Source organism: Thalassophryne amazonica, chromosome 1 (assembly GCF_902500255.1).
Source record: "Thalassophryne amazonica chromosome 1, fThaAma1.1, whole genome shotgun sequence".
Classification (NCBI taxonomy): domain Eukaryota; kingdom Metazoa; phylum Chordata; class Actinopteri; order Batrachoidiformes; family Batrachoididae; genus Thalassophryne; species Thalassophryne amazonica.
The window spans coordinates 57,168,434-57,185,431 of NC_047103.1; positions in this window are offsets into that span (position 1 = coordinate 57,168,434).

Sequence of the window (16,998 nt, forward strand, 5' to 3'; positions counted from 1 at the left end):
AAATGTGCTGAATTATAGTTGTTATTACTTTATACACTTGATTTTTTTAAACTCTAACTGACATAAAGCAAAACAAATGTGTAAAAGGAGCAAAAGTTTAATTGTTTGTGTATGTGACACTAATCAAATTTGCTTTAATGCTTCCTCTTATCATGGCAGTTACACTTTAACACCAGCATTACCCCAATCACATTGGGAGTCATTATGAAATCACCTTTAGATAGAAATTGAGTTTAGCGTCCACATACTGGGTGAGTGTGGATGTGGAGATAGAATTAGTGTGAAAGCGATTGTTGGAAACAGCCAGACCACTCATGGGCCAACACTGCTGATGGCTAAATAAGGCACACCTGGTGGTAATGGGATTTCAGAGAGTGAGGGTCTGCATGAGGGTCATCATCACCTTGAAAAGATGCTTATTTTACCAAACACATTGGCAGTAGATCTAAAATTATGTGGGGAATGTGCCAGGGGGTGAATGTAAGGCAGCAATGTGTGTGATGAATTGTTTTATTCTTGGTATAGCTTCACGATTGAATGGAAACAAAGTTATACATTGTGTGCATCATGAGGACTCCAAAGGTTATCATATTTTATATATTTTATATTTTATACAGGCCTCTAACTGCAGCCAACAATGATCCACAGCTTTCAAGGCTGTAGAATGGTTAAACATGGGCTTAGAGCCACATAGAACCTCATTAGATTGTTGACTCAGAACCTTATCGCACTGAAAAATGATCTGACATAAGCATTACATCGACTGAATGATACGTACTAGGTATGACTATCAGACTGCTGCACATTTCCATCAAAGCTACCTTCACGCCAGAGTTTGCTGTCACTTTTAATAATGGCCAATTCTTCATTCTGAGCATATAATCATTAATGTCAAAGCCACTATCCAGAATGAAACAAGCAACACCTAAGCGTACATCAAAAAGCAACTCCATGGGATCTACCAGCAGCAGATAGAGGGGATGGCTGACATCACAAAATCCTACAAATGGCTGGCAAAGACTGTGCAGAAGGACAGTGCAGAGGCTGTGATCATTGCAGCACAAGAACAGGCCCTGAGCACCAACTCCATAGGGGTTGACCATGGGAAGACAGCACCCAAGGTGCAGGTTGTGCCAAGATACTCCTGAGACAGTCCAGCACATAGTGGCAAGGTACAAGATGCAAGCATACATGGATAGGCACAACCAAATAGGTGGGTAGTATACATACCATTTTTGCAAAATATTGACTGGAAGTACCAAAGTCCAAATAGAGGGCACCACCAAAGATGGCTGAGAACAGAAGAGCTAAGGTGCTGTGGGACTTCAAGTTCCAGACAGACAAACAGTTGCTGTTCAACCAACAGGATATATAGTGGGGGAAATAAGTATTTGATCCACTGTCAATTTTTGCAGGTTTTCCCACCTACAAAGAATGGAGAGGTCTGTATTTTTTTTATCATAGGTACACTTCAACTGTGAGAGACAGAATCTAAAAAAAACAAAAAACAAAACCCATAAAATCACATTGTATGATTTTTAAATCATTAATTTGCATTTAATTGCATGAAATAAGTATTTGATCCCCTACCAACCAGCAAGAATTCTGGCTCTCACAGACCTGTTAATTTTTCTTTAAGAAGCCCTCCTATTCTGCACACTTTACCTTTATTAATTGCACCTGTTTGAACTTGTTACCTGTATAAAAGACACCTGTGCACACAATCAATCACACTCCAACCTATTCACCATAGCCAAGACCAAAGAGCTGTCTAAGGACATCAAGGACAAAACTGTAGACCTGCACAAGGCTGTGATGGGCTACAGGACAATAGGCAAGCAATTTGGTGAGAAGGCAACAACTGTTATGATTATTAGAAAGTGGAAGAAACACAAGATGACTGTCAATCTCCCTCGGTCTGGGATTCAATGCAAGATCTCACTTTGTGGGATAAGGATGATTCTGAGAAGCTCAGAACCACAGGAGGACCTCATCAATGACCTGAAGAGAGCTGGGACCACAGTCACAAAGATTACATTAGTAACACATGATGCCATCATGCTTTAAAATCCTGCAGGGCAGCAAGCCCCCCCTGCTCAAGCCAACACATGTCCAGGCCTGTTTGAAGTTCACCAGTGACCATCTGGATGATCCAGAGGAGGCATGGGAGAAGGTCATGTGGTCAGAGGAGACCAAAATAGAGCTTTTTGGAATCAACTCCATTTGCCGTGTTTAGACAATGAGAACAACCCCAAGAACAACGTCCCAACCGTGAAGCATGGGGGTGGATACATCATACTCTGGGGGTGCTCTTCTGCAAAGGGGACAGCACGACTGCACCATATTGAAGGGAGGATGGATAGGGTCATGTATTGTGAGATGGATCATGGCTGGGTCTTCCAGCATGACAATGACCCCAAGCACACAGCTGGGGCAACTAAGGAGGGGCTCCATAAGAAGCATTTCAAGGTCCTGGAGTGGCCTGGCCAGTCTCCAGACCTGAACTCAATAAAAAAATCTTTGGAGGGAGCTGAAACTCCAAACCTGAAAAATCTGAGGAAGATCTGTATGGAGGAGTGGACCAAAATCCCTGCTGCATTGTGTCAAAACTTGGTCAAGGACTACAGGAAACGTCTGACCTCTTTAATGGCAGACAAATGTTTCTCTACCAATTGTTAATGTCTGCTTTTCTAGGGGATCAAATACTTATGCAATAAAATACAAATGAATTATTAAAAAATCATACAATGTGATTTCCTGGATTTTTTTTTTTTTTTTTTTTTTTTTGAGATTCTGTCTCTCACAGTTGAAGTGTACCTACAATAATAAAAAAAAACCTCTCCATTCTTTGTAGGTGGAAAAACCTGCAAAATTGATAATGGATCAAATACTTATTTCCCCCAATGTAGCGGGGACTGACAAGGAGCAGAAAGTCAAGAAAGCAGAAACTTGTGGTAGGTGTGGCAATTCCAAGTGATTGCAATATTAGAACAAGAGCAATCAGAGATTTCTGACATCTGCCACTCCGGACCCAGATCTCCTCCAAAATTTAATGGAGTCTTCCATGCCCTAATATCTATCGGTGTTGCAAATTTGGTGAGAGTCCCTGAGGTAGTTTTGACGTAATCCTTCAAAGACCACATAAAATGAAACGATCCAGAATCCGGATCCTGAACTAGAACCAGACTGTCATTGGAAGCTATAGGAAGCGTTTAGAGGCTGTTATTTCTGCAAAAGGAGAATCTACTAAATATTGATGTATTTTTTCTGTTGTTAAAGAATTATTGCACACTTTTTGTAAATCCTATAAGCTTCATTTCACTTCTCAAATATCACTGTGTTTGTCTGCTATATGATATATTTAACTGAAATTGCTGATCCAAACAACCAATGATTTATAAAGGAAAATCATGGGAATCATCAGGGGTGCCCAGATTTTTACATACAACTGTATCTGTGGTGCACATTTGGTGAGAATCCATGAATTACTTTGATGTAATCCTTTAAAGCCTATATCAAGTGAAATCTTGATCCAGAATCTGAATCTGGATCGGGATCACCTCCAAAAGTGTAGTCTTCCATGCCCTAATATCTATCTGTGGTGCACATTTGGTGAGAATCCATGAAGTCGTTTTGACGTAATCCTTCAAAGCGTATATAAAGTGAATTCTTGATCCAGTATCCAGATTCAGATCCAGATCACCTCCAAAATTTAATTAAGTCTGCCATGGCCTAATATGTATCCATAGTGAAAATTTGGTGAGAATCTGTAAAGTAGTTTTGGCGTAATCCTTCAAAACCTACACTCAACAAAAATATAAACGCAACACTTTTGGTTTTGCTCCCATTTTGTATGAGATTAACTCAAAGATCTAAAACTTTTTCCACATACACAATATCACCATTTCCCTCAAATATTGTTCACAAACCAGTCTACATATGTGATAGTGAGCACTTCTTCTTTGCTGAGATAATCCATCCCACCTCACAGGTGTGCCATACCAAGGTGCTGATTAGACACCATGATTAGTGCACAGGTGTGCCTTAGACTGCCCACAATAAAAGGCCACTCTGAAAGGTGCAGTTTTATCACACAGCACAATGCCACAGATGTCGCAAGATTTGAGGGGGCGTGCAATTGGCATGCTGACAGCAGGAATGTCAACCAGAGCTGTTGCTCGTGTATTGAATGTTCATTTCTCTACCATAAGCCGTCTCCAAAGGCGTTTCAGAGAATGTGGCAGTACATCCAACCAGCCTCACAACCGCAGACCATGTGTAACCACACCAGCCCAGGACCTCCACATCCAGCATGTTCACCTCCAAGATCGTCTGAGACCAGCCACTCGGACAGCTGCTGAAACAATCAGTTTGCACAACCAAAGAATTTCTGCACAAACTGTCAGAAACCGTCTCAGGGAAGCTCATCTGCATGCTCGTCGTCCTCATCGGGGTCTCAACCTGACTCCAGTTCGTCGTCGTAACCGACTTGAGTGGGCAAATGCTCACATTCGCTGGCGTTTGGCACGTTGGAGAGGTGTTCTCTTCACGGATGAATCCCGGTTCACACTGTTCAGGGCAGATGGCAGACAGCGTGTGTGGCGTCGTGTGGGTGAGCGGTTTTCTGATGTCAATGTTGTGGATCGAGTGGCCCATGGTGGCGGTGGGGTTATGGTATGGGCAGGCGTCTGTTATGGACGAAGAACACAGGTGCATTTTATTGATGGCATTTTGAATGCACAGAGATACCGTGACGAGATCCTGAGGCCCATTGTTGTGCCATACATCCAAGAACATCACCTCATGTTGCAGCAGGGTAATGCACGGCCCCATGTTGCAAGGATCTGTACACAATTCTTGGAAGCTGAAAATGTCCCAGTTCTTGCATGGCCGGCATACTCACCGGACATGTCACCCATTGAGCATGTTTGGGATGCTCTGGACCGGCATATACGACAGCGTGTACCAGTTCCTGCCAATATCCAGCAACTTCGCACAGCCATTGAAGAGGAGTGGACCAACATTCCACAGGCCACAATTGACAACCTGATCAACTCTATACGAAGGAGATGTGTTGCACTGCATGAGGCAAATGGTGGTCACACCAGATACTGACTGGTACCCCCCAATAAACAAAACTGCACCTTTCGGGGTGGCGTTTTATTGTGGACAGTCTAAGGCACACCTGTGCACTAATCATGGTGTCTAATCAGCATCTTGATATGGCACACCTGTGAGGTGGGATGGATTATCTCAGCAAAGGAGAAGTGCTCACTATCACAGATTTAGACTGGTTTGTGAACAATATTTGAGGGAAATGGTGATATTGTGTATGTGGAAAAAGTTTTAGATCTTTGAGTTCATCTCATACAAAATGGGAGCAAAACCAAAAGTGTTGCGTTTATATTTTGTTGAGTGTATTTTAAGTGAATCCAGGATCCGATCACCTCAAAAATTCAGTGGAGTCTTCCATGGTCCAATATGTATCTGTGGTACAAATTTGGTGAGAATCTGTGAAGTAAATTTGACATAATTCTTCAAAGACTGTATAAAGTGAAACTTGAGCCAGAATCCGTATCTGGATCCAGATCACCTCCAAAACTTAATGATGTCTTCCATGGCCTAATATGTATCTGTGTTGAAAATTTCGTCAAAATCCTTGAAGTAGTTTTGATGTAATCCTTCAAAGACTATATAAAGTGAAACTTGATCCTGAATCCAGATTCAGATGTGGATCACCTCCAAAATGTAATGGTATCTTCCATGGCCTAATATGTATACATGATGAAAGTTTGATGAGAATCCATGAAGTCGTTTTGACGCAATCGTTCAAAGCATATATAAAGTGATATCTTGATCCAGAATCCAGATTCGGATCCGGATCACCTCCAAAATTCAGTGGAGTCTTCTATGGCCTAATATGTATCCATGGTGAAAATTTGTGAGAATCCTTGAAGTAGTTTTGATTTAATCCTTCAAAGACTATAAAAAGTAAAACCTGATCCAGAATTAGGATCCGGATCAACTCCAAAATTTTATGGGTTCTTCCATAGCCTAATATCTATCTGTGGTGAAAAATTTGTCAAAATCTGCACTCGTTTTGATGTAATCCTGCTAACAGACAGAAAGACAAATTAATAAACGCAAATGATTTTATATGTCCTTGGTGGACGTAATAAAGGAACATCGGAAGATTTAGAAATACCAGGGGCTGAAAGAACAACTACAAAAGATATGGACGTTAAATGCCACAGTGGTCCCAGAGGTAACAGATTTCTCTGTGATGCCCCCTAAACTCGCATTCCAGGTGCATCATCGTAGATGTCTGTCCAGAACAGAGAAGTCCCAGGAACAGCTCAGACTACTTACTGTATCTGCTGTGGCATACACTATTACAATTACAAATGAAGCTTGGCGTGATTGATAATAGTATGGGAAACAAACAGTCCCCCAGCAGATGGCACCCTTCTGTAAATAATAAGATAATTCACAGCTTGTAGTTTCTATATTAGATTAGATAATATATTAGATTTCTATATTAGATTTTGCTTCAGAGATTAATGCAATATCTATTTTTAAATTCCTCATTATGAACATAGATAATGTGCACTGCCACTGTGGTTTTCTTTCCTGAGTAATTTCAAGTTAATCAAAACTTTAAAGCATTTAACACCATTGATGAAGCTACAAAAAAAAAAAAGACAGCTGAATGGGTAAAGGTAGTGACATAAAGCTTTATTAAAATCATTTTACTTAGCTTTCTCAGAGTCTAATATTAGAAGAAAATTACTTCCATTTTGAGGCTTTAATTCTGTCCCTTGTGGGTGACTGACTGGGTCTGCAAACTATTCAGCTGCAGAAACAATACAGTCTTATTTAGTTCTGTCATTTGAGGAGAACAATCAACTTAAAATGAAAGTCATTCAAGGCTGTGTTTGATTTTAGGTGTGTGTGTGTGTGTGTGTGTGTGTTGTACATGTTGTGGGGACATACAGTGCATCTGGAAAGTATTCACAGAGCTCCAATTTTTCTATTTTTTTATGTTACAACCTTATTCCAAAATGGAACAAATGCATTTTTCCCCCAAATTCCTCAATAAATAAATAAATAAATAAACAAAGAAATAAAAAGCACCTCATAATATGATGTCACAAGTTTGGTGTATAAATCTTTAGGCAGTTTTGCCCATTCCTCTTTGCAGCACCTCTCAAGCTCCATCAGGTTTGATGGGGAGCGTGGGTGCACAGCCATTTTCAGATCTCTCCAGAGATGTTCAATCAGATTCAGGTCTGGGCTCTGGCTGGACCACTCAAGAACATATACAGAATTGTCCTGAAGCCACGCCTTTGATATCTTGGCTGTGTGCTTAGGGTCACTGTCCTGCTGAAAGATAAACTGTTGCCACAGTCTGAGGTCAAGAGCGCTCTGTAGCAGATTTTCATCCAGGATGACTCTGTACATTGCTTCATTCATCTTTCCCTCAATCCTGACTAGTCTCCCAGTTCCTGCCACTGAAAAACATCCCCACACCACCATGCTTCTCTGTAGGGACAGTACCTGGTTTCCTCCAAACATCTTCTTTCAACTTCATTCACACACATACACACACACACACTCATCTTCAACCGCTTAGTTCAATCAAGGGTCGCGGGGATGCTTCATTCATTCATTTTCTATACCCACTTAAGCGTATATACTCCTACACTCCATTTAAGGGTCACGGGAGAAAGAAACATACACATAGAAAATAATTTTAATGATTTTATGATGCATTTACTCTGACTTGAACTCCTGCTCTTCCATCTCCTCAAATTGATGCTTATTGCATTTGTGTGATGTGTTAACTTTACTTCTTAGTGTTTAAGCTCCAACAAGAAAAAAAAAAGTTTGATTTTAGGGTTTACAAATGTTTCTGACCAATTAATTTATATTTAAAAAATGTTCGCTGAGTTAATTTAGTGGTAGCTAATTGGTCCAATAATTATTTAAAAGATAGCTGAATCCACTCATGAAAAGTTAGCTTGGCTAATTAGCTGTTAGCAGAGTAGCTGAACACCACAGCCAAAATCTAAGAGGTTTCTTAAAAAAAAAAAAAAATCTATTCAAAACCTTTCAAGGAATTGTGCTAATTTGAACAGGCAAATGGGGCAAAAAAAAAAAAATCTTCTGCAGTGGAGTAATTGCAGGAAAGAGGGTGATGACTGTCAGCGAGACCAAAATCTCTGCTGCCATTTAAAAATAATTGGCTTACCACTGTTTCTCCCCCAGTCCCTCACTGTAGTTACTGAGTGTGCCAGAGATGCATGAGTCAGCACAGTAAAGAAGCAGCTACATTACTGACACGGTCACATTTGGTGTATGCCTGGTCTCAGAGCAGCCATTTGTAAGGAGGTACAGTCAAAATTTCTTTGTGATCCTGCTGGTCTATAATTTTTATTTCTAAAACTGACGGAAATGCCCCACAAAAAGCTCTAACGCCAAATCACTTCCATGAAAGGTGCTTACTGCTCCTCTACTTCAACACAGAATCACCGAGCCACAATCACTCTGTGCTTCTGCCACATCCTCTCTGGTCCTGTAGCAGTTATGTCCATCTTAATTTGCCATTTCAACAGTGCAGCTTTGTGTGAATAAAGCAGTTGCTGGTTTCAGTTTTCCTTCCACCTGAAGGCATGAACACCTGTATTCTTGCATTATTTACTTTCTTCGCTGACTGTTTCCATTTGTAGCTTCACAAAATGTCAGTTTAATATCTGACATGACAACAAATGGCAAAGAACTTTTGGTGGAAGTGGAATCAGAATGTAGGAAAGGCGTCACGCTAAATACCAGAAAGGCAATAGTTGTGGTCTTCAAAGCTGAAGATGCTAAAGTTACTAAAGTTACCCTCGTAACATGAATAATAGAGGTACCTTGGGTGTTCGTATTAGACATTATCATATACCTATAAATGATACGCCAATATGATTGGATAAAACACTAAAGAATAAATAGCAATACACCCTTTTCGCGGACGGGTAATATTTTTCATACCACGCGAGTAATCAGCCAATCGGGACAGCGGAGCGGCGCCACGACGAAGAGGTGCGGTCAGAGGAACTGTGAAATACTGGTGAGTCACTATTAATAATTTCTTACGTGTCCAACCTCGTAGGTTGATCGTTAAAATTAAATTTGTTAGTTCTAAAAGCCATTCTAATTATTTATAGGAAAACGTTCTGGTTTTTTTTCGACTATGGTTTGAACTTTGAGTGTTTACACAGGAGAGAAAAGTGAGAAAATGTTAATGCCTGTTTGAGAAAAGTGTATAAAGTGTGTAGTGAGGGGTTTTACAGCCAACATCTATAATAATTGTAAAAAAATAACGCTGACTACTTCGCGGATTTCGCCTATCGCGGGTTATTTTTAGAACATAAGTCCCGCGATAAATGAGGGACCACTGTATATGATAAAATCGTTATCAAGTTGTACACCAATGAATATGGCTTTTTACACCCTTCAGAAAACCATACATTTATCATTTATAGGTATATGATAAATGTATGGTTTTCTGAAGGGTGTAAAAAGCCATATTCATTGGTAAAACAACTTGATAACTGATAATATCAGAGAATGGAGGATGGGCCAAGTGAGACACTAGATATAATACCCTGAGATTAGTGCATACACAACAATCATGCAGGAACCAAGAATTGGCATTTTCAGAAGAGGAAGGAAGTGTGTGATATATGTGAACGCCATCAAGACAAATGTGGGTTTAACAGACATAAAGGAGCTCAGAAAATTAATCCCCTGAGAGGAATAGGTGGTAGATATCTATCCAGATATGGCATAAATTGTAATGTTAATGTATTGGTCTTAGTTTTCTGATCTCTGGCTTTCTGTTCCTTCTAGTGTTGTCTCCTGTGTGTTATATGTCTCCTGTTGTTTGTCTCTAAGTTAGTGTGTGTGCTATAATTCTCCTCATGCTTTTAATTTGGCAGTCCTGCTCCTAGTTCACATTGCTGGCTTTACTTCCTATGCACTCAGGTTTCCAGGTTCATGTGCATCCTTAGTACCTGATTCATTGGATTATATACTATCCAGCAGTCACAATTCAGCAACTCCAGTGATAGAATATCTCATGTGTATACCACCTTTCTTGCAATCGCCTCCAGTTCTTTGATCTCCAGTTACAGACCTCGGGCTTCTTATGGGCTTCTTATCAGCTGTTCTGGATCTCTGTAAAAAAAAACATAGTGGTGACATCTCACAGATTTTGGCTGGTATATATACAGTCTGAGATGGTAATGATTTGAGTGGACTAAAATGGCAGAGGGTAAGAGATAGTTATTTGCGCGAGTGGACACTTTATAAGACAATTTTACTAAATGCAACATTGAATAATTTTCAGGCTACTGGTGCTGCTGCTGGGTGAGTGCAACATTTTGTTTCAAGATAGATTTGGTGGGAAGTTGTCAGGGCTGCATTACGGTATCAGGATGCTACTGGTGGAGAGTTGTTCGGTGTCTTCAGACAGATGTGCCCTGATACTGATCAGAAAAAGCTAATGGCCAGGAATGACCAAGGCCCACTGGTGCCGATGCGTATCCCCAGATTCTATTGCATGAACTGGATGACAGTCGACAGCTTCCCATGGATGGGATGCCAGCCTGATTATTTCAAATCCATCAATCAACATTTATTTCTATAGCCTTTTACAGCAGCCAGAGGTGTCCCCAGTGTTTTACAGTAAAATCAAGATCAAGAATTCACAAAAATAAAACCAAGCATACAATGGAGTTAAATTGGCACATAAAAACAAAACATGTCATAGTACCACTAGGCATTATTAAAGCTAGTTTAAATAAATAAGTCTTGAGCTTTGATTTAAAAAGTGCTAGGTCAGAAATAGTGCATAAATCAGGAGGTAACTGGTCAGCTACCACAAAACCACAATCACCCCAGATTTTTTATTTTGACCTCTGAACATCTCAGTAAAGGTGACCAGACGCCTGTAAAGTCCCACTGTAAGTGCAGAGGTTAAACTTCAGACAAGTAGGAAGGTGCAAGTCCATTAATAGCTTTAAAACAAACATTAAATCTTAAAATCAATTCTAAAATGAACTGGAAGCCAGTGGAGTGAGTCAAGTACAGGCATCATATGCTCATATTTGGAAGTGTTTGTTAAAAGAAAGCAACAGCATTTGCACAAGTGTGGAAGAGGAGACTAACACCAAGGTAAAGTGTTGGGGAAAGTGTAATGCACGGACCCACAACAGGGGGCGCAAATGAACGTCAATGGATAATCCAATAAATACAATTTATTGCGGCAAATGTGCACAACAGGTCGAATACTGGTTTTAGACAGTCGATCACAAAATACAATAAGTGACGTGTGGGCAGGCCCGAGGGTAGGAGACGCCTATCCGAGAAGAGCCGGGGGCCCACAAGGTTCCGCCGCCAACGAAGACCTGCAGTATACTGAAGCCGCCAAGTCCCGAGTCCCCAGGTGGCCTCTGCTTCCAGCTGTCAGATCCGGTACTGCTGGCAGGAACAAAAACAGGTTAAGGGTGGGTGTGTGGACACCCAGTAAGCAGTCAGCAACACAGGTGGGAATTACACCTCCACCTCCGCAATTATGAACACAGCGTCTCTACAGATCTGATACAAACACCTGTCTGCACGGATCGGGAAGGGTGCGGGCTTATCACCCTGTCGTCCACGACCAGCTCAGCCTCCCACTAACACAAGCTACCAGAACTCCTGTAAGGATTAGACACAAATACGTGCGATACGCAGCAGATTTAAGGCTGAGAATTACCTGTGTGTAAACTGATATCTCGGCAGAGATGTTGTGTCTCCTCCGGCTTTTAATGGTGCAGTGATGATGATTGCTGACAGCTGGCAGTCCTGGCTCCTGGGTGGTAACTGCGCCCTCTGGTGCCTGAAACCCGACTACAGGCAGGGCGCCCTCTGTCATTGGCCAGCAGTACCCCTCTTCGGCGGGCCCACACAGGACCCCCCCTCAACGGCCGCCTCCTGGCGCCCGACCAGCGTGTCGGGGTGGTCGCTGGTAGAACTCTGCCAGGAGGTCCGGACCCAGGAGCGTTCTTCAGGTCGCATACCCTCCCAGATCCACCAGATACTGGAGACCCCGACCCCTCCGGCGAACATCAGGAGCCTGTGGACTGTCCACGCAGGCTCGCCGTCGATGATGCGGCAGGAGGCGGCGCTGGTCCGGGGGTGCAGAGGTCCGAGGTGTGGTATGGCTTCAATTTGGAGACATGAAACACGGGATGAATCCGCAGTGAAGCTGGGATTTATCAGCTTCACTGCAGCTGGACTGATGACTTTAGTGATCTTGAAAGGTCTGATGTATCTGTCCATGAGTTTTGGTGACTCCGTGTTGAGAGGAATGTTCTGGTTGACAGCCAGACCTCCTGCCCGGGCTGATAGTCTGGGGCCGGGGTGTGTAGGCGGTCTGCATGGCTCTTCGCCCGTCCGGGCTTTCAGCAGGGCAGAGCGGGCCATTCGCCACACCCGACGGCACCTCCTGAGGTGTGCCTGGACTGAGGGAACCCCGACCTCTCCCTCCACAGCCGGAAACAATGGGGGCTGGTACCCCCAAACATGCTTCAAATGGGAGAGGCCGGTTGCTGATGAAACTTGACTGTTATGAGCGTACTCGATCCAGGCCAGATGGTGGACTCCAGGCCGTCGGGTGTGCGGAGGCAAACACTGTGGGGCCTGTTCTAGCTTCTTGATTAGCCCGCTCTGCTTGTCCGTTGGTCTTGGGTGGTACCCGGACGAAAGGCTCACGGTGGCCCCAGTTCCCTACAGAAACTCCTCCAGACTTGCGAGGAGAACTGGGGACCACGATCCGAGACGATGTTCGCAGGGATACCATGCAGACGTATGACGTGGTGGACCAGGAGGGTCTGCGGTCTCACTGGGCCGTCGGAGCTTCGGGAGGGCCACGAAGTGGGCCGCCTTGGAGAACCGGTCCACTATCGTCAGGATGGTTGTCTTTCCCTGGGACGCAGGGAGACCCGTGACGAAGTCCAGGCCGATGTGGGACAGGGGTGACGAGGCACTGGCAACGGCTGGATGAGTCCCTTCTCTGGTTGGTGGACTGCCTTGCCCCTGGCACAGGTGGTACAGGCCCGGACATACTCCCGGATGTCGGCTTCCAAGACGCACCACCAGAACCACTGCAGGACAACTGCCACAGTCCTTCGCACCCTGGATGGCAGGTGAGCTTAGAACCATGACGAAGTCCAAACATGCAGTCCTAGCGTTCTGGTTGGGACGTAAAAAACGGTTAGGTTGGTCCACCGCTGGGGCCCGGGTGATGCATCAGGGCCTCCCTGACGATGTTCTCCACGTCCCAAAGTCGTGTGGCGATGATAGTGACTCCGGGATGATTGTTTTCAGTGGATCCGACAGCTCCGTTTTGACTTCTTCCTCATGCACACGGGACAGTGCATCTGACCACTGGTTCTTGGTCCCGGGGCGATTGCTGATCCTGAAGTCAAAACGTCTAAAAAGAGAGACCAACGGGCTTGCCTGGGGTTCAGACGCTTAGGGGTCCGAATATACTCCAGGTTCCGATGGTCGGTGAAAACCGTGAATGGAACCACAGCTCCCTCCAACAAGTGTCTCCACTCCTCCAGGGCCTCCTCCACCGCCAGGAGCTCCGATTGACGACGTCATAATTCCGCTCTGCTGGGTCAACCTGCGGGAGAAATAGGCACAGGGGTGGAGAACCTTATCGGACTCCCCGCTCTGGGACAGCATGGCTCCTATCCCTGAGTCAGAGGCATCAACTTCCACAACAAACTGGCGGCTAGGATCAGGCTGCACCAGAACTGGCACAGTAGAGAACCGGTGTTTCAACTCCCTAAACGCGGCTTCACACCGATCCGACCAGGTGAAAGGAACTTTTGAGGAGGTCAGGGCTGTAAGGGGACCAACAACCTGACTATAGCCCTTGATAAACCTCCAATAGAAATTAGTGAAGCCGAGGAACTGTTGCAGCTTCCTACGGCCTGCCGTTTGGGGCCAATCTCCACTGCCGCTACCTTGGCCGGATCAGGGGCGACGGAGTTGGAGGAGATTATGAACCCCAGGAAGGACAAAGAAGTCTGGTGGAACTCACTTCTCGGCCTTCACAAACAGCCTGTTCTCCAATAACCGCTGCAACCTGACGTACATGCTTAACATGGGTCTCAGGATCCGGGGAGAAATGAGGATATCGTCTAGAATACGAAGACGAACCGATGCAGGAAGTCCCGCAAGACGTCATTTACCAATGCTTGGAACGTCGCGAGGGGGTTAGTGAGGCCGAACGGCATGACCAGGACTCAAAGTGACTAATGGGGTGTTAAATGCCGTCTTCACAGGCAGCCAGTCTGCTCCGTGGCTAGAAACACACAACTAAGGACTAAATGTTTGATTTAGGGTTTACAAATGTTTTTGACCGTTAAACTTACCAGCAAAGAAAATGTTATCGGACTGAAAGTTATCGGAACTAATTATCGGAAGATAATTGGTCCGATGATGGTTTTAAAACCTATCTGAAAAGGTAATCCGATAGCAAAAACATTAGCTTAGATAATTATCTGCTATCGGATTAGCTGAACTGTGCCACCACTGGTTGCACCTTGGTCAAAATCTTCATACATAGCAGTGGATGCTCTGGTAATATCTCACCTGTCATAGCAGTCACTCTATTTTTCTGTATTTTGTCTCTTCTACCTTGTGAGTCAGCACAATATTGAAATGTTCCTTTTGCCCAAGAAGAGATGAACAATATAAGGCGATAAAGCAATATAGATTGTGATAGTACCGGCAAGAAATTAAAACTACTTTCACCCCTGGATACAAGTCTGTCACAGGTTACATCCCAGCCAAGGCGGTACCCAATTACAGGGGTTGACTGGGACAATGCGGATAAAGTGTCTTGTCCAAGCACACAGACAGGTAGCACATCCAGGAACTGAATCCATGTCTAAGTATTTGTAGTCCAACCCCTCATGCCACTGAGCTACCTACTCTGCACTGACAATATCTCGTGCCCTATATAATGCAACAGTTATAGACCACACAGGAAAAAATTCTGACAACTGTTTGCTATTTCTTTTCATCCCTCAAACCCCAACCTCTATTTTCATATTTTCATGTCAGAATTGCTGCATCATCAGTGGCACTCTGCTCGACGAGTTCCATAATCCCTTCTGGTGTTCACTGCTCCTGTTTCGATGAAGCTGATGGAAAAACCTGTTTCCTATGACTATGACGGGGATCATTTCCTGATCCACTATCAAGACTCACATGGCCAGGTGAAGATGGCAATCGTGTGGTTGAAGGAGCAGAAGCAGTTTTACCTTGTGAGCCTTGTCGTCTACTTGTCCATACACAAAGTCAACGTGCATTTCGGCAGAAATTACTGAACCTGCAGGATTCACGCCTTTTTCCCCTGCAAACAAATATTTCAATCATTATGTCACTTTCTTCTTTTTTTTGACAAATCAATTACATAATATAACCACTTTTTAATACAAATAGGTCCAAAAATAAAGTTTTGCTATTTCAACATATTACATAAAAAAGGGTGTTAACTTGAGGTAATTGCATCCACACGTGCACTGCAATTTCAAAGGATCAAAAGTTATTAGATGCTAAGCTGCTAGGCTGTATTACAGCTACTATGTGTTATTTTCTCATTTTAATAAAAATTGAGTTGATAAAAAAACTCCAGTTTTTACAAGGGTTATATTTGTTGGAATTCTTTTAATGAATCATAAAGAAATTAAAAGTAAGTAAGCCTGCACCCGTGACAACTATGAAAGAGTGAGGAACTGTTAGAGAGATTAGAAATCTTGGCTAAGGTCTGCCACATGCCTTTTTGCAAAACAGCTTACATTTCATGTATTTTCCTTTGAAACAATGACATTCTCTGTTACTGAGCCTGTGAATGGTGAAACAATACACACCATTTTTTTTATATTCAGTATTTGCATTCAGCTTGGAAGTACTATAACAGCTGAAAACAAACAAACAACAACACAAAAAATCAGTGTCCAAGCATTGTTGGATCTTACTCCCACTTATTCATATGATGTCTGCAACTTGTGTGTGGGTACCACCAGGTTCATATTAAAATGTGCTGAATTATAGTTGTTATTACTTTATACACTTGATTTTTTTAAACTCTAACTGACATAAAGCAAAACAAATGTGTAAAAGGAGCAAAAGTTTAATTGTTTGTGTATGTGACACTAATCAAATTTGCTTTAATGCTTCCTCTTATCATGGCAGTTACACTTTACACCAGCATTACCCCAATCACATTGGGAGTCATTATGAAATCACCTTTAGATAGAAATTGAGTTTTAGCGTCCACATACTGGGTGAGTGTGGATGTGGAGATAGAATTAGTGTGAAAGCGATTGTTGGAAACAGCCAGACCACTCATGGGCCACACTGCTGATGGCTAAATAAGGCACACCTGGTGTAATGGGATTTCAGAGAGTGAGGGTCTGCATGAGGGTCATCATCACCTTGAAAGATGCTTACTTTTACCAAACACATTGGCAGTAGATCTAAAATTATGTGGGGAATGTGCCAGGGGTGAATGTAAGGCAGCAATGTGTGTGATGAATTGTTTTATTCTTGGTATAGCTTCACGATGAATGGAAACAAAGTTATACATTGTGTGCATCATGAGGACTCCAAAGGTTATCATATTTTATATATTTATATTTTATACAGGACCTCTAACTGCAGCCAACAATGATCCACAGCTTTCAAGGCTGTAGAATGGTTAAACATGGCTTAGAGCCACATAGAACCTCATTAGATTGTGACTCAGAACCTTATCGCACTGAAAAAATGATCTGACATAAGCATTACATCGACTGAATGATACGTACTAGGTATGACTATCAGACTGCTGCACATTTCCATCAAGCTACCTTCACGCCAGAGTTTGCTGTCACTTTTAATAATGGCCAA